Source organism: Sinocyclocheilus grahami, unplaced genomic scaffold (genome assembly GCF_001515645.1).
Source record: "Sinocyclocheilus grahami isolate Dianchi unplaced genomic scaffold, SAMN03320097.WGS_v1.1 scaffold256.1, whole genome shotgun sequence".
Taxonomy (NCBI): domain Eukaryota; kingdom Metazoa; phylum Chordata; class Actinopteri; order Cypriniformes; family Cyprinidae; genus Sinocyclocheilus; species Sinocyclocheilus grahami.
In genome coordinates, this window is record NW_015505435.1 from 158,015 (window position 1) to 182,330 (window position 24,316).

Genomic DNA, 24,316 nt, shown 5'->3' on the forward strand with positions numbered 1-24,316 from the left:
TTCGTTTTGGCTTGTTTAGCAACTTATATTTTTCATTCTTGTTTTCTTCTGAAACCGTTCAAAATTGCCTATAGGCTAGTTATTGTGTTTATTGTTTGTACATTATAACATTTCGCTTTATTTACCGGTGTTATTTATGTATGTAATAATGTGTTTTTTTCTTATCTGTTTTTAACCTAAACTACAACGTAACATTAATGTAGACCTACATACCGGCATCTAAATCTGATTTTATAATTGTATGCTATATAGACCTACCACATTACCCTCCACTGGATGTAGAATGAGCAGCAATAAACTACATTTGGGCATTTTATAATACTTCTGTGGATATTTTGGTGAAAGTAACTCAAAAGTAACTCAAAAGTAGTGTAAAGCATTACAATTCAGAGACAGTAATATTGTAATGTAACTAATTACTTTCAAAAGACAGTAACTAGTAATATAAACGTATTACATTTTGGAAGTAACTTGCCCAACTCTGGTCATTACTCCAGTCTACAGTGTCACATGATCCTTCAGAAATCATTCTAATATTTATTATCATATTATCTCATATTTATATATGCTAGAAACAGTTGTGCTGCTTAATATTTTTTTTATAACATGTGATACGTTTTTCAGGATTTTTTGATGATTAAAAAGTTGTTTAATAATAAAAAATAGAAATATTTTAGAACAATATGTCTTTGCTATCACTTTTTATCAATTTAACACATCCTTGCTGAATATTACTGTTTTTTTCTGTATTTTTGATCAAATAAATGCAGTCTTGTGAGCATAAGAGACTTCTTTCAAAAACAAAAACTTTTAACTATTACTGTATGTACAGTGTTGGGGAGTAACGTCTCGGTTACGTATGTAACTCTCGTTCCCTGGAGGAGGGAACGGAGACGTCACGTCGGTGACTGACGAATTGGGATCTCACTTGGAGAGACCAATCCACTTCGAGTGTAAACTAAACAAGCCAATGCACATTGGCATGCGATGATCGCATCCAGCTGTCGCTGATCACAGCGTGAGCATAAAAAGGCAGCCAGTGCAACGCATACCAGCTTTTCGTTAAGGAGCCGAGCCGGTGACCCGGCCGCTCAGCGGTTGTACAGCAGCCGTGGCGATGGGACGTGATGTCTCCATTCCCTCCTTCAAGGAACGAGGGTTACATACGTAACCGAGACGTTCCCTTTCAGTCAGTCACTACGAGTCACGTCAGTAACCGACGAATTGGGATCCCTAACAAAGTGCCATGGATGCTGCCACTTCCAGTGTCCTGTGCGAGCCACCTGCACCCCTTTGTGGTGTAGGCCGGGGCTCGCAAAAAAGAAGACCAGTCACTGTTGTCATAGCACTAACCCACTTAGTGAGATTGGATAACACTGGGAAATGTACATTGCGGAACATTGCGGAAGCCCCATCCTTCCCGAAGGAGGTTTCGGAAGCACTTACACATTTGAACATCCGTTTAGGTGCATATGGAAGATTAGAGGTGATTGAAACCCTCATGGAAATGGCAAGAGTCTGTCGGGGGAAACACGGGCTCTGAGGCTATACCGTGGACTTTACACATATGGGATCCGCTTAGGTCTCTACATATGGAACCCAGCCCTCTACCGGTTCTCAAGAATTCAACGAGAGAGGGCCTGGCGCCGGACGTTCCGCCACGTCTGGCTGCCGAGGGGATGGATGAGCTTGACAGGGCCTACATTACGGACACTCTGGAGCAGTTTTAGCAAGCCAACACTAAAACCGGGGCCTCTCAGCGCCTCTACCTGTTTGAGGTGAGAACACAGGAGGATACCGGCTCCACACAAAAGCTATAGAATCTAGCGAATGTGTTGGGGGTCGCCCAGCCCGCAGCTCTACAAATATCTGTCAGCGAGGCGCCACTAGCCAGCGCCCAGGAGGATGCAACACTCCTGGTAGAGTGAGCGCGCAACCTGAGCGGACAGGTCACACCCTGTGCCTGACAAGCCAGGGTGATGGCATCCTCTACCTGTTTGAGGTGAGAACACAGGAGGATACCGGCTCCATACAAAGGCTATAGAATCGAGCCAACGCCCAGGAGGATGCAACTCTTCTAGTAGAGTGAGCTCGCAACCTGAGCGGGTAGGGCACACCCTATGCCTGATAAGCCAGGGTGGTGGCATCCACAATCCAGTGGGCCATCCTCTGCTTAGAGACGGCATTCCCCTTCTGCCGGCCTCCATAACAGACAAAGAGCTGGTCTGAGGTCCTAAAGCTTTGTGTCCGATCTACGTAGCATCTCAAGTCTCGGACAGGACAGAGTAAAGCTAGGGCTGGGTCTGCCTCCTCCGGGGGCAGCGCTTGCAGGCTCACCACCACTGAAGGGAGCAGTGGTAACCTTGGGCACATAGTCAGGCCGGGGCCTCAGGATTACCTGGGAGTCAGCCGGCCCAAACTCTAGGCACGAATCGTCAACCGAAAATGCGTGCAGGTCCCCTACGCTCTTGATGGAGGCCAATGCAAGCAGGAGCAGAGTTTTCATTGAAAGAACCTTTAGCTCAGCTGACTGCAAAGGCTCAAATTATCCATGCTGTAGTGTTTTAAGCACCAGAGACAGGTCCCGAGAGGGGCCGGGGAGGACTTAACCTTCTCGCCCCCCTAAGGAACTGATGACAAGGTCATGCTTCCTTACCGACTTCCCTTCCACGGGGTCATGGTTAGCAGCAATCGCAGCGACAAAGCTCTCGCCAAAGTGATGGTTTCACCCACCTCTTGGGGTAGGTCACCAAGAACCTCCACGTCCCGTCCAGGGACCAGACATGAAGTTTCCAGAGGTCTGGACACGGGTGCCCCGTCCCTGAGTCAGTAGATCCTTCCTCCGAGGAATCTGCCAGGGAGGGGCTGTCGGGAGTAGCATTAGTTGCGTGAACCAGGTCCGAATGGGCCAATACGGCGCCACAAGCAGGACCTGCTCCTCGTCCTCCCTGACCTTGCACAGCATCTGTGCGAGAAGGCTCACTGGGGAAAACTCATACTTGCGCAGGCCCCGCGGCCAGCTGTGTGCCGGTGCGTCCGTGCTGAGTGTTCCCTCGGTCAGGGAGTAGAACGACTGGCAGTGAGAGGTTTCTGGAGAGGCAAACAGGTCTACCTGAGTGGATCCGAAATGTCTAAAAATCAGCTGGACCATTTGGGGATTGAGTCTCCATTCCCGGGAGTGTAGCTCGTGACAGCACGTCGGCCATACGGTTGAGCAGACCTGGAATGTGAATGGCACGAAGTGACCTCAGAACCTTCCGACTCCAAAGGAGGAGGTGGCGGGTGAGTTACAACATGCGACGGGAGCGTAGACCACCTTTTCGGTTGATGTACGCAATGGTCGCCGTGTTGTCCGTTCGAACCAGCACATGCTTGACTCGTAAGCGCCCTTTGAGATGGTTCAAAGCAAGGCGCACCACTAACAACTCTAGGCAATTGACATGCCAGTGCAGTTGGGGACCCGTCCACACCCTGACACTGCGTGCCCGTTGTACGTGTCCCCCCAGCCAGTGGTGGAGGCATCCGTGTAAACCACAGCATGCCTAAAGACCTGTTCTAGGGGCACTCCTGCCCGGAGGAACGCAAGGTCTGACCACAGGGTGAAGGTTTGGTGACAGGCCGGAGTAACTTGGACCGCATTGCCACGCCCACCTCGGGACTCGGCCATGAAGCCAGTGCTGAAGCAGTCTCATATGAAGCAGCCCCAGCGGTGTAACTGCCGCTGCCATATGCCCCAGGAGCCTCTGAAATATTTTCAGTGGGACCACTGTCCTGTCCTTGAATTAATTCATGCAGTTCAGCACCGACCGCGCACATTTCTCTATGAGGCGTGCTGTCTGTTTGACCGAATCCAACTCCATACCGAGAAGAGAGATCCTCTCCCAGGAGAGTTTGCTCTTTTCTCAGTTGACCTGAAGGCCCGACCGGCTGAGGTGCGAGAGCACTAAGTCCCTGTCTGCACACAACTGATGCTGAGACTGAGCTAGTATGAGCCAGTCATTGAGGTAGTTGGGAATGCGAACACCCTGTTTTCTCAGGGGAGCAAGGGCTGCCTCCACAACTTACGTGAAGACACAGGGCAACACGGACAGCCCGGAGAGCAGGACTTCGTACTGATATGCTCGTCCTTTGAACGCGAACTGCAGAAACGGTCTGTGGTGTGGAAGGATCGACATATGAAAGTACGCGTCCTTCAGGTCAATCGCTGCAAACCAATCTCGGGGACGGATGCACCCGAAGATGCGTTTCTGTGTCAACATCTTGAACAGTAATCGGCGAAGGGCCCGGTTCAAGACACGCAGATCCAAGATTGGTTGTAACCCACCGCCTTTCTTGGGAAAAATTAAGTAAGGGCTGTAAAACCCTGCATTCATATCGGTTGGAGGGACCAGCTCTATCGCATCCTTCGCCAGTAGGACTGCGATCTCCGCACGCAAGACAGGAGCATTGGCCACCTTCACTGTCGTGAAGCGGATGCCACTGAACTTGGGGGGATGCCGGGCGAACTGAATCACATAGCCAAGGCTGATGGTCCGCAGAAGCAAAAGAGATGGGTTGGGTAGCGCTAGCCAGGCACCCAGATACCGTGCCAGTGGGACCAGCAGAACCACCGCTGTACCCGCAGTGGGACAGCGAGGTGGAACACAGGGACCCAACTCAGGCGGCTTGTGAGCGTACCAAAGAGGGGTCTGAGTGTGCAGTGCAACGCTTACCTGGTTCCACAGGTTGGCAGAGGGTGCGTGAGTAGGGCCTTTGAGTGTGTGGTGCAACGCTTACCTGGTTCCACAGTTTGGCAGAGGGTGCGTGAGTAGGGCCTTTGTTGACGCTCTCGAACCGCCCGCTGCTGCCTGCTGGCGATGGAGGAGGATGAGTGTGGTCCGGTGCTGGTCCGTCCATGACTCTCCGTGCTCTCCTGGGACCCAGGGACAGAGAAAACTGCTCTCTCGTCGATATTTTCCAGATTCTTCACCCGGCCCTCCTCCGGGGGAGGGAGAGGTGCCTTCACCATCCCCCAAAGAGCAGCTTCCTCCCTCTCTGGGTTGCCCGTCCCGGGGCCTCTTGCTATTTCGCTCACTGCGTGAGGCAGCGATCAGCACATGACCACGTGGTAGACACGTGAGGCAGCGATCATGACCATCACCCGGCGCCAGGTAACGACTGCATCCAGAAACGCACGGGTGAAACGGCATCTTTAAAAAGACGATCCGTCGTCTTGAAAAAAGACACACCCACTTATTGTACTCTTTAAGAGAAATTGGCTCTTTTTGGAAAAATGCTCTTATACGTGCGGAGATGCACAGGGGTAATGGCCGCTTGCAGCACGACAGGGGGTAGTGCAGTCTGAAGTGCGCAACCCACTCAACACAGGAACGGTCACCGCTGAAGCACCGTCCGCCAAAACAAAAAGCTCCCGAGAGCGTGCTAGACTCATCACACATGAAGCAGTTTTGTAGGAGCAGAACAATCTTTTTATGCTCACGCTGTGATCAGCGGTAGCTGGATGCAATCATCGCATGCCAATGTGCATTGGCTCGTTTAGTTTACACTCGAAGTAGATTGGTCTCTCCAAGCGAGATCCCAATTCGTCGGTCACCGACGTGACTCGTAGTGACTGACTGAAAGGGAACTAATTACATGTAACAGTGTTACGTAATTTAATTACAAAATAAATGTAACTGTAATCCATTTCAGTTACTGAGAAAAAAAAGTTTAATTAATTAAATTACAGTTACTTATGAAAATGTTAAAGATTACAAAGGGGGTTACATCTGAAAATGTTCTGCAAAAAGTTTGGATATGTTAAATAATATTAATTTGCTGCTTTGCCTGTTTTTGATGTGCATGATGCCTCCTGCCATTTGAAGGCTGTTTAGTAAAGAGATGCTATAAAATTCAAAGGCGAATTTACACTTACATCAGTGATACCACACAAGGGACAGAGCCCCATTTTGGAATTCCCGCCTTGCTCCCTTGTCACATTAACTAATATAATATTCATGAGTCAAATCCACAAACATGATGTAACGTCCCCTCCCACATTTTCTCGCCTCTTTTGTACCATCATGGCGGCCGCCAGGAGACATAAAGAAGCCATGAGAGAATGGCAACGTCAGTGGGACAGGGAAGCTAAACGAAGACATTTGTATGCCATTCAAAATAAATTTGTTACAGAGAGGAATTGGGGAGGGACTCGGAGAGAAGAAATAGTGATGACAAGATTAAGAATAGGACACAGTAATTTAAATAGTACATTACACATTTTAGGGAAGCATCCTACTGGTTTTTGTGAATATTGTCAGATATTAGAAACCATAGAACATGAACTTTTAAGTTGCAGAAGTTATGAAGAGCAGAGGAGAAATATGATGGAAGAATTAAGAAGAGACGGGTTGGTAGGGACAGGTATTAAAGATATACTGCAAAGTGGGGTGATTAGACAAAGCAGGAAAAATATTAGTAATTTCTTAATTAGAATGAGTTTGATGAGGAAAATATGATTGTGGAAAACAAGCTGGAGGAAATAAACTGGAATAACATCGCAGGAGAATAATCCAGAAGATGGCGGAAATGCAACGCTCTTGGATGCAAGCCACCGTTAAACCTCGAAGAAGAAGACAGGAGACATAAACGCATGGCACCGTCTCAACAGGGGTTTTTACCTCTTAAAACGAATATGGATGGCAGGATTTTGGATGTCAAACGGCGAAAGCGTGTGAACAAAAATAAGAAAAAGAACTGGAATAAAGTCAGTGATATCCAGGATGTGGAGGAGTTTCTGGATGACGTGTGGCTTCAGGAGAGAGCCACAGGGTGAGCATATTAAAGAAAAAAATAATATAAATTATTAGTATTTGTCTAATAGCATATACATGGTATGCCTTATTCCAGTACTCCATATACAAAACCCTAATTTTGGCAGTATGTGGTTGTGTACAATATGATGTGTTGATGAGCGTCACATGGCTGGTATTTAGTTAGGACATTCTTTAGAGCAGGCCTGTCCAAACTCGGTCCTGGAGGGCCGGTGTCCTGCAGAGTTTAGCTCCCTAATTAAAACCCTAATTAAACACAACTGAACCAGCTAATCAAGCTTTTACTAGGCATAGAAACTTTCAGTCAGGCGTGTTGAGGCAAGTTGGAGCTAAACTCTGCCGGACACCGGCCCTCCAGGACCAAGTTTGGACAGCCCTGTTTTAGAGAGTCATCAAGTTTGTTTTGCATTAATATAATTGAAGTTTAGAGTATCCTTATAACATTTCTCTCTAGTGTTTGTTTTTGGTAAAGGGCATAATATTAATATTTCATTGATTGCTCCTTGTGGGGGTTTGAACCTACAACCTTTCAGTTAACAGCATTAATTTTGAACCACTAGGCTACACCACCTCATCGGTTCATGATACAGTCAGCTAAGAGATTCTAAACAAACACTGACCGATTTTTTTGTCTCCTTTCTTCATCCATAGGGGGTTGATTTCTGAAAAAAACAGATGACTCTCTCTTCTTTGTGGACACTGGTGAAACAGATGAAAAAGATACACAACCACGTAAGGGTAAAAACTCTTTTCTTTATATACTAAGTAATAATTTTTTCCAGTGCCACCCATAACTGCTATTCTTGTTATTAGAGACAACAGTCAAGAAAGGTAAAAACTTGAAACCTTTGTGGATAGATCTAATTCTTCAGCTGGATTCCCACATACCTGCCCCAAAAAAGTGAGTACAGTACGACTGCTGCCTGAAAGATTTACTTTCAAAATGACATGTAGCCTGCATCCTCTTCTCAAGGGAGCCTCTGCCCGTTGATGATCTCATCCTTGCACTCCCAGTATTTCTTTGGGAATGTGAAGATAAAATAATGGGTCTTGGAGGGCTGTTGTGTGAACGGCCTTTCCAGATCTGAGGGCATTTTCTCAAAATTTGGATTGAGATTGTTTTTTGGTGTTTCACTTTTTCTTTTTTCTTTTTTTTCTTTTCGCCAAAAGAAATTTTATCTAGACAACAAGGTGATGATATAATGGTGAAATAATATATTGCAGTTAAATAACAGCATATGAGATGTGCACACAACTGCTGAAATTAAATTAACTGTTGTATGAAATGGCTATCTGATGGTGTGTCGATACTGATTATTAGTTTGGGGATTAATATTTAATTATAAGCATATCATGTCTTCGCTGTAGATTTAAAAGTCAATTTGGTTTGTATAGCACTTTTCACAATATGCATTTTTTTCACTGCAGCTTTATAGAAATGCATGGTGTTAAAATCTTAATGCCTTTTAGTCACATTTAGCAGATTAGAGCTGGGCTATAGTAGTTTACGTTTTGCGGCAACATAAACAGTCAAGCAGTTGAGATTTACTTGAGTACTTACATAAATAACTTTATATAGGGTCCTGTGCAATGATCTAGACAAGCACGCTGCCAAAATTTTCTAGCATATATTACTTTGCGTTATATACTGTAATTATACTGTATATGCAGGCAAAGTTGGATATTCTATATATCCAACAATATATCTCTAAGCGATAATTTAGTTTATATTTTGTGGTGATATAAACAAAAAATCAATTGAGATTTGCTATAAAGTGGTGTTAAATATTAGCTGGAATTTGTACTGCACCACATATTAGGATGATTTGATAATCTCCAACCGCATTTTTTAGGGATGCACCACGATATTATCGGACCAATATCGGAATCGACCGATGATGTCTTTAAATGTAACTATCGGCCGATATGAAAAATTATGCCGATATGTCTTGCCGATAAGAGGAATACATTAACTCACATGTGCTAGTGATTAGATCACGTCAGCATTGTGGCTCATTCTTGAAGCAAAGTTTTGCCTGAATGGTGATTACATTCACTGTTTTTGGATTGCCTCATTTAAACTGAGAATGCACGTTGACCCTTTCAGTGTATGATAAAGTAAACCGTAATAGCACGTGCAGTGGCAACAAACTCCCCCGGGTCCTAATGCCAGTTCGGTAAGGAGTTTTAATTCAGTAGGGGGCGCTGTTGGCCTACTTCTAATAAAATGAAAGCAAAATACACAAATAATATTTAGACTGTTTCTGATTAAATAAAGCAGTAATTGATGCCATAAAATCATGAGTATGTTTTGATTTAAAGGTCAGAAGCTAAGGGGGAAAAAACAAGCAAAAAAACAAAACAAACGACACTTAAATTAAATACATTTTATATACTGTATACTGATTTATTCATTAATGTGTAGTGTTAGATTTTTTAAACACATGAGATCTAAAAGATTTTCAGAATTTTTACAACTCTTGCTTTAGACCAGCGGTTCCCAAACTTCCCAGGGGTGCACAGACCGACCAGCAGGGGTGCGCGAGAGAATGTTTTTGATAATCTGTGTGCATTTTTTGAAGGGGCAAGTAAAAGAATTTTACTTGCCCGACCGGACAGCTAATCTAATCTAATTAAAACATCGAATTAGGGAAGCACCAAAATTTCGTTGAGAATGACTCTGATTTTATTACACTTGGTGTAAACGACAATTCATAATGGATAATCAATAGTAACAAGGTCGCGGCAGTTGAGACTCACGTGAGACAATCTCATGGAGAAATCGAAACAAATGAACACACCTGCACACAGAAGAAACATACTGCGGTAAAAAATTTAGTTTTTATATTTATTACATAAAGCCTAGCCAAATTAATTAACATGACATGACTAAGAGAGTGCAGTTTTCCCCAAAAATCAGTACGATTGTAAATTCGACATTGATTTTAAACAAGACTTCAAACGAGTAGTTAATATTAAGTGACTTAGGGCATACATTTTAGTACAATAATGTCAATGTGACTGTTTTAGCTCGATTTGTTTAACGAAAATAGTTCCAAACAAACTTAGCAGCAGAACTGTCGCGCATATCTGAGCAACACACAGCGTCAGCTGTGTTTCGTTAGGCTACTGAATGATTCGCATTTTTGAATTAATAATTTGAGTCAATGATTCAGTGGTCCATTCATAAAGACAGGTGCTTGCTTCATTCTTGAATGAATCAGCCATCTGAACGTATTGTTTGAATGCCTCAATGACTCACTCATTAAGACAGTCAACTTGCTGCCACCTGCTGGCGGGTTACTTTCAAATTTAAAAGTAACTTTTTTTTTCATATTTGTAAATAAAAAAACCTGATGTAAAACACCAAGCTTACAGCATTATTTAGGCTGTTGTAATTTTGCAGTGTTAATGCATTCATGCTACATTTCAGCTTCATTAAATTGTCTGTGTAAATGCATCTAAATACCACTTCAGCTGCTTCTGTTTCTTCAGCAGTGGGAAATTTGGTTTTGTATGATGCTGCTAAAAAGAACATTATTTTGTGGATTTGGTGTAATGAAATGTGTTTATGCGGTTTAAGGTTCAAAAAACACATTATTTTCCACATACTGTACATTATTGTTTCTCCTCTATGCCCCACCTTTCTGAAACGCATAAATTTTTACAAAGCTCATCATTCTGAAAAGCAAGGTGTGGTGTGATTGGCCAGCTATCCAGTGTGTTGTGATTGGCCGAATACCTCAAGCATGTGACGGAAATGTTATGGCCCTTACCATATTGTGATTGTCAGGCCAGAGCGATGATTCAAAAACATGAAAACCCATTATAAACGAGGCATTCGTTGCATCCAGTGGGGACATAATTATGGATTATAATGACTTATACTGTCTATTTACGCGTTGCGTTGCATCACGCCGTGTCAACATAAAACCATGTCTGAATTTGTGATCGGAGAAATTACAAAAAACAAGCCCTACTCTACACTGCCCAAAAAACTCGCTTTAAATATATAAAATATAAAAACTCTTTAAATATATAAAACTTAACCACTGATTTCTAGTCGTGTCAATTTTTGGAAGGCCAAACAAAAGTAGTTTCGCTTTCACAAAGAAACACAGCGTCACACACGGCGGCCTAGAGTGAGCCGAGGCCAGGGGATAAAGTGAGGAACGGCCGGAGGGCTAGAGTGAGCAGAGGCGGCGGATTCGATGAAGGAGCGTCCGGATGGCTTTCGGCAACCACATGTGACGACCCCAGGCTGGACTCCGCTTCGTCCACAATGAAAGCCGATCCGGCGATCCACAGCGCAAAGTTCTTGTATTTCCTCCGCAACCAGCACGGACCAGCTCCAGGCATGACGAAGCAGATATCGTCCTCTTTTGGAAGTCCAAACAAAGTAGTTTCGCTTTCACAACGAAACACACAGCGCATTCACAACATGGAGGCGGCGGCAACAACAATACTACAGTGAGAATAAAAGTTACGCCTTCTTTCTTTGCGTGAACATTTGGGCGGCGTTATGCAAATCTTCCCACATAGTGGTGTAGATATGTGGGGGCCGTTTTAGGTAGGTGAATCGCATCATATGACCCCTTTAATACTGATTTAATTTGATTGGTAACAGCCCTATAGAGTCTTATTATATTAAGTGAAATTATTAATAAAATGTAAGAATTTGATATGAAAGATGACAGATGCATTTAATAAGGTTAGGGGGAAATGCCCTTTTTATAGGCAAAAAAAAGAAGAAAAACAAAGACCTGGAAATCAATTCAAATACATTTTAATATGCAGTAACTTTTGTCATATAAAATGTAATTTTCCAGCAACAAAATTGTGGCCATTGAAAATGCTGAGTGGCTAGTAATTTTGGAAAACCACTAGCCACAGTGGCTGGTGATCAAAATAGTTAATGTCAAGCCCTGTATACAGTGAATACTTGTATTTATACTTGTATTGCAGTAAAAAATGTGCTGTTTAACCGGAGTACGGTGGTGGGGGTACTTGACATGTGTCAAACACTAGAAAGGGGTGCATGCTGCAAAAAGTTTGGGAACCACTGCTTTAGACCATCTACAAATGTTAAATCTTAAAATAAAATGTTAAGGTTACCACTACATCTTTCTGAAAAAAAAATTAATATATAGTTTATTTATAGTTATTTTCAAATCGTCAATGTACTGACATTATAAAATAACTTTTATTATTGTTTAATTCTAACAAATAAGTTAGAACCAAAATTAAAAATAATTATATATCGGCCAAAATGAGTTGAAAATTATCGGCATATTGGATATCGGCAAAATCCAATATCGTGCATCCCTACCATTTTTACATGAGCCCAATTCTCCTAATGTCCTTTTAGTGTCTTGGCGTTCCAGCAGCCCAATGATAAAAAGCAGCAGCGCATATCGGAGAAAGCAACAAAGTTGGCGGCCATGGGTGTGTTGCCACGGAGAGAAAATCTTCTTCAACTCCGAAGGGCTGGGGTGTCAGTTAAAGAACATCCAGTGGCCAATAATAATCCAGATAGAGCATGTTATGACCTGTGGAGTGCAGGCAGTGAGCAGTTAGTATTTTTTTAATTATCGACGTCATCTGGTAAAATTTTTGTTTGACCAGTAAATGTTGTGAGCAGGATTTTGACAGCACTGAGAATTCCAGTGCCTGAGCGCAGGCGTACAATGAGTCATTTCCTGCTAAAAAATACTATTCTAGGATTACAGAATCAAGAAGTAGCTATCTAAAGTAGAAATGTTCATCTTTCAGATTTATTTCAAAAGTTATTTATCAAATTGATTCACTTTTAAACTGGTTCTCATTTAGTGAATATTATGTGAAAAATTAATTTAATTGCAGCAGTTATTACGCATATGTTATTTTTTTAGTAGTGATGTGATATACATTGACTTTAAATCGACCAGCAGCCACCTTGTCCTCTGTGGTATTGACATTGGCAATCAAAAAATCCATATCAGTCAACCACTAGATTTAGGTGTTGTTGTGGTCATGTGCTGAATTTTAATTTTTCTCTACTTTATAAAGAGACCAGAGAGACTAAATGAGAAACCTTTGTTTCTTCCTGCGATTGAAGTTATCACTCCCGGAGGTTCATACAACCCAGACTTCTTTTCTCACCAGGTAAAATGCTACCTGTTTCAGCTACTCAAAGCATATTGTATCAGAAACATAGGGGTGCTCCGATTGCATCGTCACTACAGTTTATAATTTGCATTTCTTTTTAAATCTTGCCAGTCTTTAAACCATTCTGCACTCACGCGCTCTCCTAGAGTCGCTCATGCACACACATAAGGCCACCTCACATACAGCTCATGAAATCAGGCTTGTGCTGTGTGTAAGCTATTGTGCAACAATTGCCCCATTGTAAAAACAAAAAATGCACTGCATGATCAAACATTTAGGTGAAGAGTCACCTTAGAGGGGAATTCCCCCCCCCATTTTCAAAAATTTAATTCAGGCCCTGTGTATATATAAATAATTCCACATGATAAAAAGAAGGCTTCAAAAAGATAGGTATCGTTGATCGTATTGGCAGATACTGCTTCCTGTGATCGGCTCCAAAAATCCTGATCGGAGCACCCTTACAAAATCACTGATTTGATAATCACCATGATTAAAAAGCATTGAAATCAATGTGTGCGTTTTTCTAGGACCTGCTTCGTGAGGCCCATGAGGTTCATGCACACACATAAGGCCACCTCACATACAGCTCATGAAATCAGGCTTGTGCTGTGTGTAAGCTATTGTGCAACAATTGCCCCATTGTAAAAACAAAAAATGCACTGCATGATCAAACATTTAGGTGAAGAGTCACCTTAGAGGGGAATTCCCCCCCCATTTTCAAAAATTTAATTCAGGCCCTGTGTATATATAAATAATTCCACATGATAAAAAGAAGGCTTCAAAAAGATAGGTATTGTTGATCGTATTGGCAGATACTGCTTCCTGTGATCGGCTCCAAAAATCCTGATCGGAGCACCCTTACAAAATCACTGATTTGATAATCACCATGATTAAAAAGCATTGAAATCAATGTGTGCGTTTTTCTAGGACCTGCTTCGTGAGGCCCATGAGGTAGAGGTCAAGAAGCTGAAAGCGGAGGAAAAGTTGGCACGTCAGCTGGCTGTGAATGAGGATATCGCCCCTGAGGTACAACCTCTAACCATATGCTAGCAGGTTTGGCCACATTAGCAAACGTTTGCAAGTTAAAAAATGTATATTGTAAATAGTGTAGTGATGTATGAAGCACAGCTCACACAGAAGTCACTTTCAAGCCAAACAACTTTTGCAGCAAATTTGCATGACCAACTGAATCTGATGTGAGATCCCTGAGTGAAATTAATGGATCCCACCTGAAAAAATCTGTAGAACAACAGTAAATGTGACCACGTATTTACCATGACTTGGCATGACATAACGTCTCACGTAATTTTTCTGTCCTAACCAAAAGGTTTACAGTCTACAATAATAATTACATTTGCAAAACTGTGTAATATTCAGAAGAAAATACTGTATCTCACAGTGTAATGCAGTCAGATTGTTGTCTGTGTGAAGAATGAATCAAGCATTGCAGGTGTTAATCTGACAATTATTTGGCCTCTCCAGATACACTGTTTTACTGACACTTTGTTGGAAAAGAGCAAATATTGGCTTTCCTTAAAGGGTTGTTTAGGACTGTCTATTCCTGTACCATATTCTTGCCCTGCATAAAAAGCTATGTTGTTACTAAAACACTTTGATTGATGAAGTTCTGCTGTTCTTTTGACTGGAATTGGATTCCGTAGGTTCCAGGCACCTGAGCTAGATGTTCAGCTTAGCAATGAGCTTGCCAGCTCTCTTCGCAGTCTAAAGGTATGTTTAACTGTGCCTGTGTTGAGCTCTTATTGAGTTGCAGTTACGATATTTGTAATAATGTGTGTTTCTTTGTCATGCAGCCAGAGGGCAGCATCCTAAAAGACAGATTTAAGAGTTTACAGAAGAGAAACATTATTGAGGCCAGAGAAAGAGCCAAGTAAGTTCAGTGTTTTACTGCTTTTTTTGTATAAAATCAATGAAGATGTTAAAGTGGTGTTAGCTGCAATGATTTCAGTTTAAGTTCCGTTTTTTTTGTATTCATTTTCCTGTCCTTCTTTCAGGTTTAAGAGGAAGTACAAGCTGGAGTATTCAGAGAAGAGGGCCTTCAGGGAGATACAGTGACCGCACAGTTATGTGTTACCTTTCAGTCCTCCAACAAATGATGGTGTGCTATTTATGTTGCAATAAAAAAAAAGTTATATTCCAACAACCCCTTGTTGCCACGGTGTCCTGTTGTTGCCATGGAGATAAAAAAGGTATAAAGTACACTTCAAAAGAAATTAAATTATTTTTTTTAAATCCTAACATTGTTGTAACAGAATTTAAAATGCTGAATAAAAATGTATTTGTGTAATAAGTCTACACCACTCACTGAGTATGAGGAGGTGGTGGATTGTTTCAGTGCCATTATCTTAAGCTTTAATTAAGGCCCCTGCCGGGGAAACGAGGGCTTTTCCCCCTTGCTTCTCCCCTGGTATGTGCAGCCAAAGCTGATTATCATGCAATCATGGATGGGAATGTAATCTTACCTAAAGAGACGTCTTCCCTGGTCATCATCTCCTCTCTGATCCTTGCTGTCCGCCGGAGCGTCTCTCCAGTTAATCCTGTTCTGTTGCACATGCCAGATTCACCTCAGCGAGTTCCTGTTAAGCTTTTTATATCGGTAAAGGATGTTTATGACAGACACACTAATTGAATTTATAGAGGTGTTTTGTCATTATAATCTCTTCTTAAATAATGTAAGCAGTGCCAGTCCTACACTTCTGAGCCCGAAGCAAAAGTTTGTCAGGGGGCCCCTGTCAATGCATTCATAAGAACCCCAAAATGACCCCCAACCATGTAAACTGGCTTGCTTATTTGAGAACACTTAATATTTGGCAATGGTTTCGACTTGTTTGCCCAGACACTATTGAAAGAGAGCTGAACTGAGCTGGATGTTGACATCACTGAATCAACAATGAACTAACTTTAACTGAAAAATGGACTGTTTACTATTGTCCTCTTTTTAGAGCTGCTTTAAAGCAGAATTTAATTGTGTTTGCATTGAAACGTTATTGTCCTCTTTAACTCTATAAAGCTGCTTTGACATAATCTGAATTGTATAAAGAGCTATATAAGGTGACTTGACTTAACCTGTTCTTTCAGAGAAGTTGAAACCGTAATCCTATTTCCTTAGCCATCTTCAAGAAATGGCTAAAAACTCATCTTCATTTGACCCTCTAAGAAAGAATAAAAACACTTGACCCTCTAACACTTGCGCTCTCTATTCTTTTGACTTTTTTATTTGTATTTAAAATAAAAAGACCCTCTAACACGTTCTCTGTTTTTTTTCTATCCTATCTACTTGTTTTTCTTTCTTTTTTTTTAATAAAAAACTAAACTTTGCTACGTGTCCTGCATTAGGCTAACCGAGACTTGTAACAGCACTTGACTATTATTGCCCTTTTGTTGATTTTGATTGCTTCTATTGTCCTCATTTGTAAGTCGCTTTGGATAAAAGCGTTTGCTAAATGACTAAATGTAAATGTAACAGTCAGTTAAACAATTAAAAAGAAGACGATTACAAATAATTGAATAAACAAATGTAAAAATAAAACACTGTATGCACTGCCATTAATTCATCTTCACAATATGAATTATATAAACAGTAGTAAAGCTGCTTTGACATAATCTGAATTGTATAAAGAGCTATATAAGGTGACTTGACTTAACCTGTTCTTTCAGAGAAGTTGAAACCGTAATCCTATTTCCTTAGCCATCTTCAAGAAACGGCTAAAAACTCATCTTCATTTGACCCTCTAAGAAAGAATAAAAACACTTGACCCTCTAACACTTGCGCTCTCTATTCTTTTGACTTTTTTATTTGTATTTAAAATAAAAAGACCCTCTAACACGTTCTCTGTTTTTTTTCTATCCTATCTACTTGTTTTTCTTTCTTTTCTTTTTTTTATAAAAAACTAAACTTTGCTACGTGTCCTGCATTAGGCTAACCGAGACTTGTAACAGCACTTGACTATTATTGCCCTTTTGTTGATTTTGATTGCTTCTATTGTCCTCATTTGTAAGTCGCTTTGGATAAAAGCGTTTGCTAAATGACTAAATGTAAATGTAACAGTCAGTTAAACAATTAAAAAGAAGACGATTACAAATAATTGAATAAACAAATGTAAAAATAAAACACTGTATGCACTGCCATTAATTCATCTTCACAATATGAATTATATAAACAGTACAATGATTGCTATTAAAGTTACTAGCTATTCAGAAGAGCAGAGAACAATTATTGTGTTCTTTTGTTGTAACATTAAATGACAGACAGCAGGAGGTTTATTAGGCTGCTTTCACCGAATGCATAGATCTAATATACTGACAAGCATTTGATTACTTTCCCAAATGTATGTTTACTAAAGACATAACCTACCGCATTCAAGTGAAAACTCGCCAAGACGGACATTTTGGTATATTTTTGTGTGTATTTATCCATTTAAGCACACGCCTGAAGCCCAAAGTAGCCTATACTTGTCCGTGTGTCACTCTGTCTCAGATCTCACAGAGAAAGCCGCCTGGGGAACAGTGTCTCTTTCGAAGCTCAATCCACTTTTAACTCTTTTTTTAGCATTGAGCAGGTCAGACAGGAGACGTTTTATTATGACAGTGACATAACTTTTCATTTTTTACTGACTTGGATGTTACGTAGGAAGGGTGACAGCCAGGTGCGCAACTGCACATTTGCTGAGGGGTATGCAAGATCAGTGTTGGCACCCCCCTGTATTCTAGCCCCTAAATCAAACTCCCACAGAAAACTTTCTGTAAGTTAATGACCAAAAGCCCATTAGCTAGCTTGGGCATGGAAGGAAACAAACTCATCAGGGGTGAAAAAAGTGACAAAGGTACGAACCCCCTCCCCCATTTTCAATACCATAAAAGGTAAAAGTGAAAAAAGAAAAAGAAAAGTGTGTTGTATAACATCCCCTTTAACTCCTGAGAATAGAATGGTTCCATAAGAATGGTTCTGTGTCTGGCCTGTTTGACTGCCTGTGTGACATAAAATGTTGGATGGACATGAACTTCTTACAGCTAAACAATGACAAAACCAAAATTGTTATCTTTGCCCCACCAGATTTGACCTCTGACATACTTAATCAGCTTGGTTCTCTTCTCGTCCATCTTCAAATGTTCATGACTGTGTCAAAAATCTTGGTGTCATTTTTGCTCTTGCTCAGATTAGTGCTATTGTTAAAAGCAGCTTCTTTCAGCTAAGATCTATTGCCAAAATCAAGATTATGCTTTCTAAGAAAGACCTTGAAACTGTTATTCATGTATTTATCACCTCAAAGTTGGATTATTGGGTTACACTTTACTTGAAAGGGTGTGCATAAGACCTTCATAATCATGACATAACAGTTGTCATAAACATGCATAAAACCTCCTTCATATTCATGACATGTGTCATGTCATGATTATGAAGGTCTCATGTCAGTCTTATGCAGAAAGGTGGCTTGTTTGTATTACCAATTATTGTAACTCTTTATAACTGGGTTTGCCTAATTCACCTGTAAATCGTTTGCAGATGGTTCAAAACGCAGTAGCCAGGCATTAAAAAGTGTCAGCACATTACTCCTGTGCTTGCCTCGCTCCACTGGTTACTGGTTAAGTCCCGAATTGATTTTAAAATTGTGCTTTTTGTTTATGAAGCTTTACATGCACTTGCCCTTCAGTATATCAGTGATCTTCTTGTCCCGTACATATTTACGAGATATGTCTCATGTCAAGATTATGAATGTCACGTCAGTCTTATATGCACACCTTTACAAGTAAAGTGTTACATTATTGTAACTCTTTATAACTGGGTTTGCCTAATTCACCTGTAAATTGTTTGCAGATGGTTCAAAACGCAGTAGCCAGGCATTAAAAAGTGTCAGCACATTACTCCTGTGCTTGCCTCGCTCCACTGGTTACTGGTTAAGTCCCGAATTGATTTTAAAATTGTGCTTTTTGTTTATGAAGCTTTACATGCACTTGCCCTTCAGTATATCAGTGATCTTCTTGTCCCGTACAATGCCTCAAGTTCCTTACGTTCTTCCAATCATCTTCTTTCTGTTCCTCGCTCACGTTACAAAACTCAAGGTGACCGGGCTTTCTCGGTGGCTGCTCCCAGACTTTGGAACAGTCTCCCTCTCAATATTTGATGTTCCTCTTCTGTTTCTTTTTTTAAATCTTCCCAAAAAACATATCTGCATTCTTTATGTTTTAATTGAGGGTTATATTTTTGCATTTGTCTCCAAGGTTTTGATCCAGTGTGTTAATTCTGTTTTAATTTTGTTCTTATGTTGTTTTAATACCTCTGTACAGCACTTTGATCGCAACTTCTGTTGTTTTGAAATGTGTTTTATAAATTAATAAACTAAACTAAACTAAACTGATGGCTGACCCTAGACAGTAGAACACTTTTTTTTTTTTTTAGAAGTAGGCCTAATTTTCTTCAAACACATGAAAATATTGCTTTCTTTTTAGTTAGGTAATTCCGTCTGCATTTTTTTTTTTTTTTTACTTAGAGATAATTCATGGAAAATGTGCCATGGAAGATTTGGAAGAGTTCTACCACCTGGTAGAAATACAAATAATATTGTCATGAATGTCATGATATTAAGACTATAACCACTAGATAACAGCAGAGGATCATTAATTGTCTCATTTACCATACCCACTCTGTAATATAGCTCTTTTCACATGCTTTGATTTTGGATTTATATTTAGATATTATAAAATCACTATTATAACATTTAAAAATCACCTCTTTGTCAAAAGTTCAGCATTGTTATATATGAAGTATTAAGTAGCAACCGTTTTGAAAAAAAAAACTCTACTTGATCAACTTGAATCACACAAATGGCCTATTTTGAATTCAAAACAGCAATTTTCGGCAAAAGGTGGCTTGTTTGTATCCTTGTTAATAATCTCAGTTCCTCTCAAATGTAAATGAAACGCCCATTCACAAACATAGCGTGACTTTTTTTTTTTTATTGAGTTACAGAGACATGAATGTCATGATATTAAGACTATAACCACTAGATAACAGCAGAGGATCATTAATTGTCTAATTTTCCATACCCACTCTGTGATATAGCTCTTTTCACATGCTTTGATTTTGGATTTACATTTAGATATTATAAAATCACTATTATAACATTTAAAAATCACCTCTTTGTCAAAAGTTCAGCATTGTTATATATGAAGTATTAAGTAGCAACCGTTTTGAAAAAAAAAACTCTACTTGATCAACTTGAATCACACAAATGGCCTATTTTGAATTCAAAACAGCAATTTTCGGCGAAAGGTGGCTTGTTTGTATCCTTGTTAATAATCTCAGTTCCTCTCAAATGTAAATGAAACGCCCATTCACAAACATAGCGTGACTTTTTTTTTTTTATTGAGTTACAGAGATACTCAGAGATTAATTGATATTAACGTTAATCACTTTGCCATCTTAAGCAACAATGTTAAATGTTGAATTAATTTATTGAGTTTTTATAGAGCTTACCCATTTCTGTTAGTTCACTTGGATATTGTTGTCCTTATTTTAACGTATTATTCTTTTTCCCTTTTGTCTTTTCTGTTCTGCGCCCCAGAGTGTTTCCTTCCTTTATTAATTTTGGTCATGTGATGATTTTCACAGAATGATTTTGGCAAAATGGCGCCCCCTCCGTGCGGCGCCCCAATGCACTGCATATGTTGCATACCCCGTCTTTGTGCCACTGGCGACAGCACGCCGCTTTAAAAGAAAAGAACGGAATGCCGCATCATGTTTTCATAATTGTTGGAAGCCAAAAACAAAACTAAAATTCTATTAATCGCACTGCCCTAGTCATTTAAATAATCTTTTTTGAGAGCAAGGGAGAGCAGGTGGTCGTGGTACAAGTTGTAGCTCTCAGAAAACCCAGTTCACAAGTTCTAATTACGAGTTCTATGAGGACGTGAACGCTTTTTACAAGTTGGTATCTCGTAATAACGGTAATTACGATATGGCGTGAAATCACATTCCAGGACCAGAGATCTACACCATCTACCATAACCCTGAAAAAGAGATTCACCAATCAGAGCCGTTGTCACAGGTAATGGCTAAGAGAACTTAAAAGCTTATAACATCAGTGGGATCCATCAAAACAAGAATAGGGAAAGTGGACAGTGTCACAAAAGGATTGAACTGAAACAACAGGATAAATCAATAAGATAAGAAGCCAACAGCAACTCAGTGATTGTGATTTTTTTTTCTTACATGTTGGTATTATATCTTTTAAATTGCACTGAGTAAATACAGCTAGATAAAACAAAAACTGTCCGTCTTCATTTCAGGCAGCAAAGCAAAAAAAAAAACAAAAGTGATTATTTTAAAGGGGGGTGATTATTTTATATACCCGCTGAATAAAAGCTGGTGTGTTAAGATGTTGAAAATCTGCTTACTTTTGTAAAACTAATCTCTTATGTAAAGGTGGTCGATCAAGTAAATGTGGAGTAAAACTGCTCTGTTGTGTAAGCCTGATCTGTTATATGTGAAGCTAGTGTAAAGTTGTGATGTGAAGAGTGATGTTGTGTTATAAAACATTTTTTTTTATAAAACTGATCTGTTGTGTAAAGTTGCTCTGTAAAGTAAATGTGGTGTAGCGCTGTTCTGTTGTGTAAACCTGATCTGTTACATATAGGTGGTGTAAAGTTGTTCTGTTGTGTGGAGGTTTGTAAAGCTGTTTTGATGTGTAAAGGTGTTGTAAATATGCTGTGTTTTGATCTGTTGTGAAAAGGTGGTGCAACTGTTGTGTAAAGGTGCTCTGTAAAGTAAATGTGGTTTAGAGCTGCTCTGTTGTGTAAACCTACTCTGTTACATAAAGGTGGTGTAAAGTTGTTCTGTTGTTTAAAGGTGTTGTAAATCTGCTGTGTTTTGTAAAACTGATCTGTTGTGTAAAGGTGGTGCAACTGTTGTGTAAAGGTGCTCTGTAAAGTAAATGTGGTTTAGAGCTGCTCTGTTGTGTAAACCTACTCTGTTACATAAAGGTGGTGTAAAGTTGTTCTGTTTTGTAAAGGTGTTGTAAATCTGCTGTTTTGGAAAACTGATCTGTTGCGTAAAAGTGGTGTAACTGTTGTGTAAAGGTGCTCTGTAAAGCAAATGGGGTGTAGAGCTGCTCTGTTGTGTAAGCCTGCTCTGTTCCGTAAAGGTGGTGTAAAATTGTTCAGATGTGTACATATTAAGCTGTTCTGTTGTGTAAATGTGTTGTAAACCTGCTGTTTTGTAAAAGTGATCTTTTGTGTAAAGAATCAGTTTTATTGTAAATAATCCCCCCCATTTTTCATCTCCTTTAAGTCTTTAGATTATCAGCCTTCAACCTCTGTGAGTGTAAACATTTTTGAAAAAGCACATTAATTTGTCATGCTATTTGTTCAACACCTCTGTTTCCTCGTTTGTTAAAGACAGACAAAATCGGGATTGGGATTTGCGATGAAAAGAGGAGTTTGGTTGGATGTGTGGTATTTGGATGAGAGGAGGGGTAGCATGATGATTGCTTGCACTAATCCTCTGGACACACGCACAAGCCAGGTGCCCACGAGAGACAGAAAAAGAGGCTTGTAGAGGGAAAGGTGAATGAACAGGGTTAATTCAGAGAAGAACTGGTTAATTAAAAAATGCCATCAGTTGGCGACACTGCTTGAAGGAGCGACTCGTGCCAAAACAATGACTTGTGCGCGCGTGTGTGTGAGAGAGAGAGAGAGGTGGGGGAGGCGGCACACTTATCAGGAGTGACAGAGAGAACGTCAGGCGAACAGAGTGGAGGGAGGGAGAGGAAAGCAGAAAATGAGAGTGTGGCAAGACAACGGCTCATAGTGACAGCAGGGGCAGAGGGAGGCAGAGGGAGCGAGTGAGCTGGGGAAGAGAAAACTGACAGTGGGGGGAAAATGCAGGAAAGACACTGAAGCTGAACTGGTGGAGGAGAAAAGGGAAAATACAAACAAGGCTAGATAGAATCATTAGGAAGCAACAGTAAGGAAGCAGACAGAAAGTGTGGAAATTGAGTGATTTGTCTAAATGTTCTTGTAATGTGTGACTGGCAGTGCGTGGAGTGTGTTTGCGTGCGCGGGTTAAATTTTGCTACCAGTACTGCCTGGAAAACGTGCTTGGTGGATTATGCGAGATCAAGAAGAGGACGATTGTGTGTGTGCGTGTGTGTGTGTCAGAGAGGGTCTGTTTATTGGTGAACAAAAGGGCTAGGTGCAGCTTGTTTGTGTGTGTGCATGTTTAGATATCGTGCAGCTCGAGAGTTGCTTGAGGAAAGGGAAAAGATAGTGCAGAGAGTTGAAGCACTTGAGGATGCCAGGGCATTCAGGGACAAGCACAGCTCCCAGATATTGCACTCTCAATGTAACTGCCGTCTGAGTACTTCAGACCCAACGAGGGAAGGCAAACCAATAAACAGAGTTTGTTGAAGGCAGACAAGGCGAAACCATGGGAGCACGTGTCTTCTTGAGCCATCAACGGAACTATTTGTAGAACCAAAGCATCTCTGTTGCTGCTGACTACCTCAAAGGGTAAAGCTACGAAGACTGTAGAGTTTCTTTGGAGGTCACGTGAAGGATTGGTGAGGGTTCATTGTAGTGTCCAGTGAAACCCTTGATGTCTTCAGAACCCAGCCATGGGAGAGTGGACCATTTTAGAGCGCCTCCTGGAGGCCGCTGTGCAGCAGCACTCTACAATGATTGGAAGGTAAAAAATGCTAAATCAATGTGATGATCTGGTTCAATTTTCTCAAAGAAATGATTAACTGCAACCTTTGATCAGGTTCTAATTATTTATTTTTAATGTTTAATGTTTTTATGTGCAGAGACAACTGGCAGTAAGAATTTCTGAAAAATGCAAACACTGTTACTCTGTTTGCGTGGCCCAAAATGTCAATTTATGTGCCTGCCTTAGTTTGGGACAGAATGTTTTTAAGCCAAAACAATTTCCTGGTAATGTGTAATCATTTTAAAATGTCGCGAATTGGTGGCTACTTCGTATGACTTTATATAATCTCATTTATATGTAAATGTATCTTTTTAAATTTTTTTTTTTACAATCTGTTCACACAGTGGTGCTTTCATTTAGGGGTGGATGTAAGGGTGGCCCATTTAGCTTTTCCCCCCTAAAACTGTATTTGTTTTTTCTCATATAATTCACATTGTAAAAATTCATATGAAATCATAATTTTGTAAAATAGTTATGTTTTCCCATGAGATCAGGTTGCTGAAACCTGGACATGAATGACAGTTCAAACCATGAGGCTTATTACTACTTAATTAAGAAACGTGCTGAGTAATGTGAATTTTCACCTGGCAAATAATAAAACTGGCATCACAGAGTTTGAATGAACTGCAAAACAAAA

General features: G+C 40.6%; 1 pseudogene; it reads left to right on the top strand.

The window, feature by feature from the left end:
• The first annotated feature begins 2,677 nt into the window (after positions 1-2,677).
• On the top strand, positions 2,678-15,109 carry LOC107598804 (glioma tumor suppressor candidate region gene 2 protein-like; annotated as a pseudogene).
• The last annotated feature ends 9,207 nt before the right edge of the window (positions 15,110-24,316 follow it).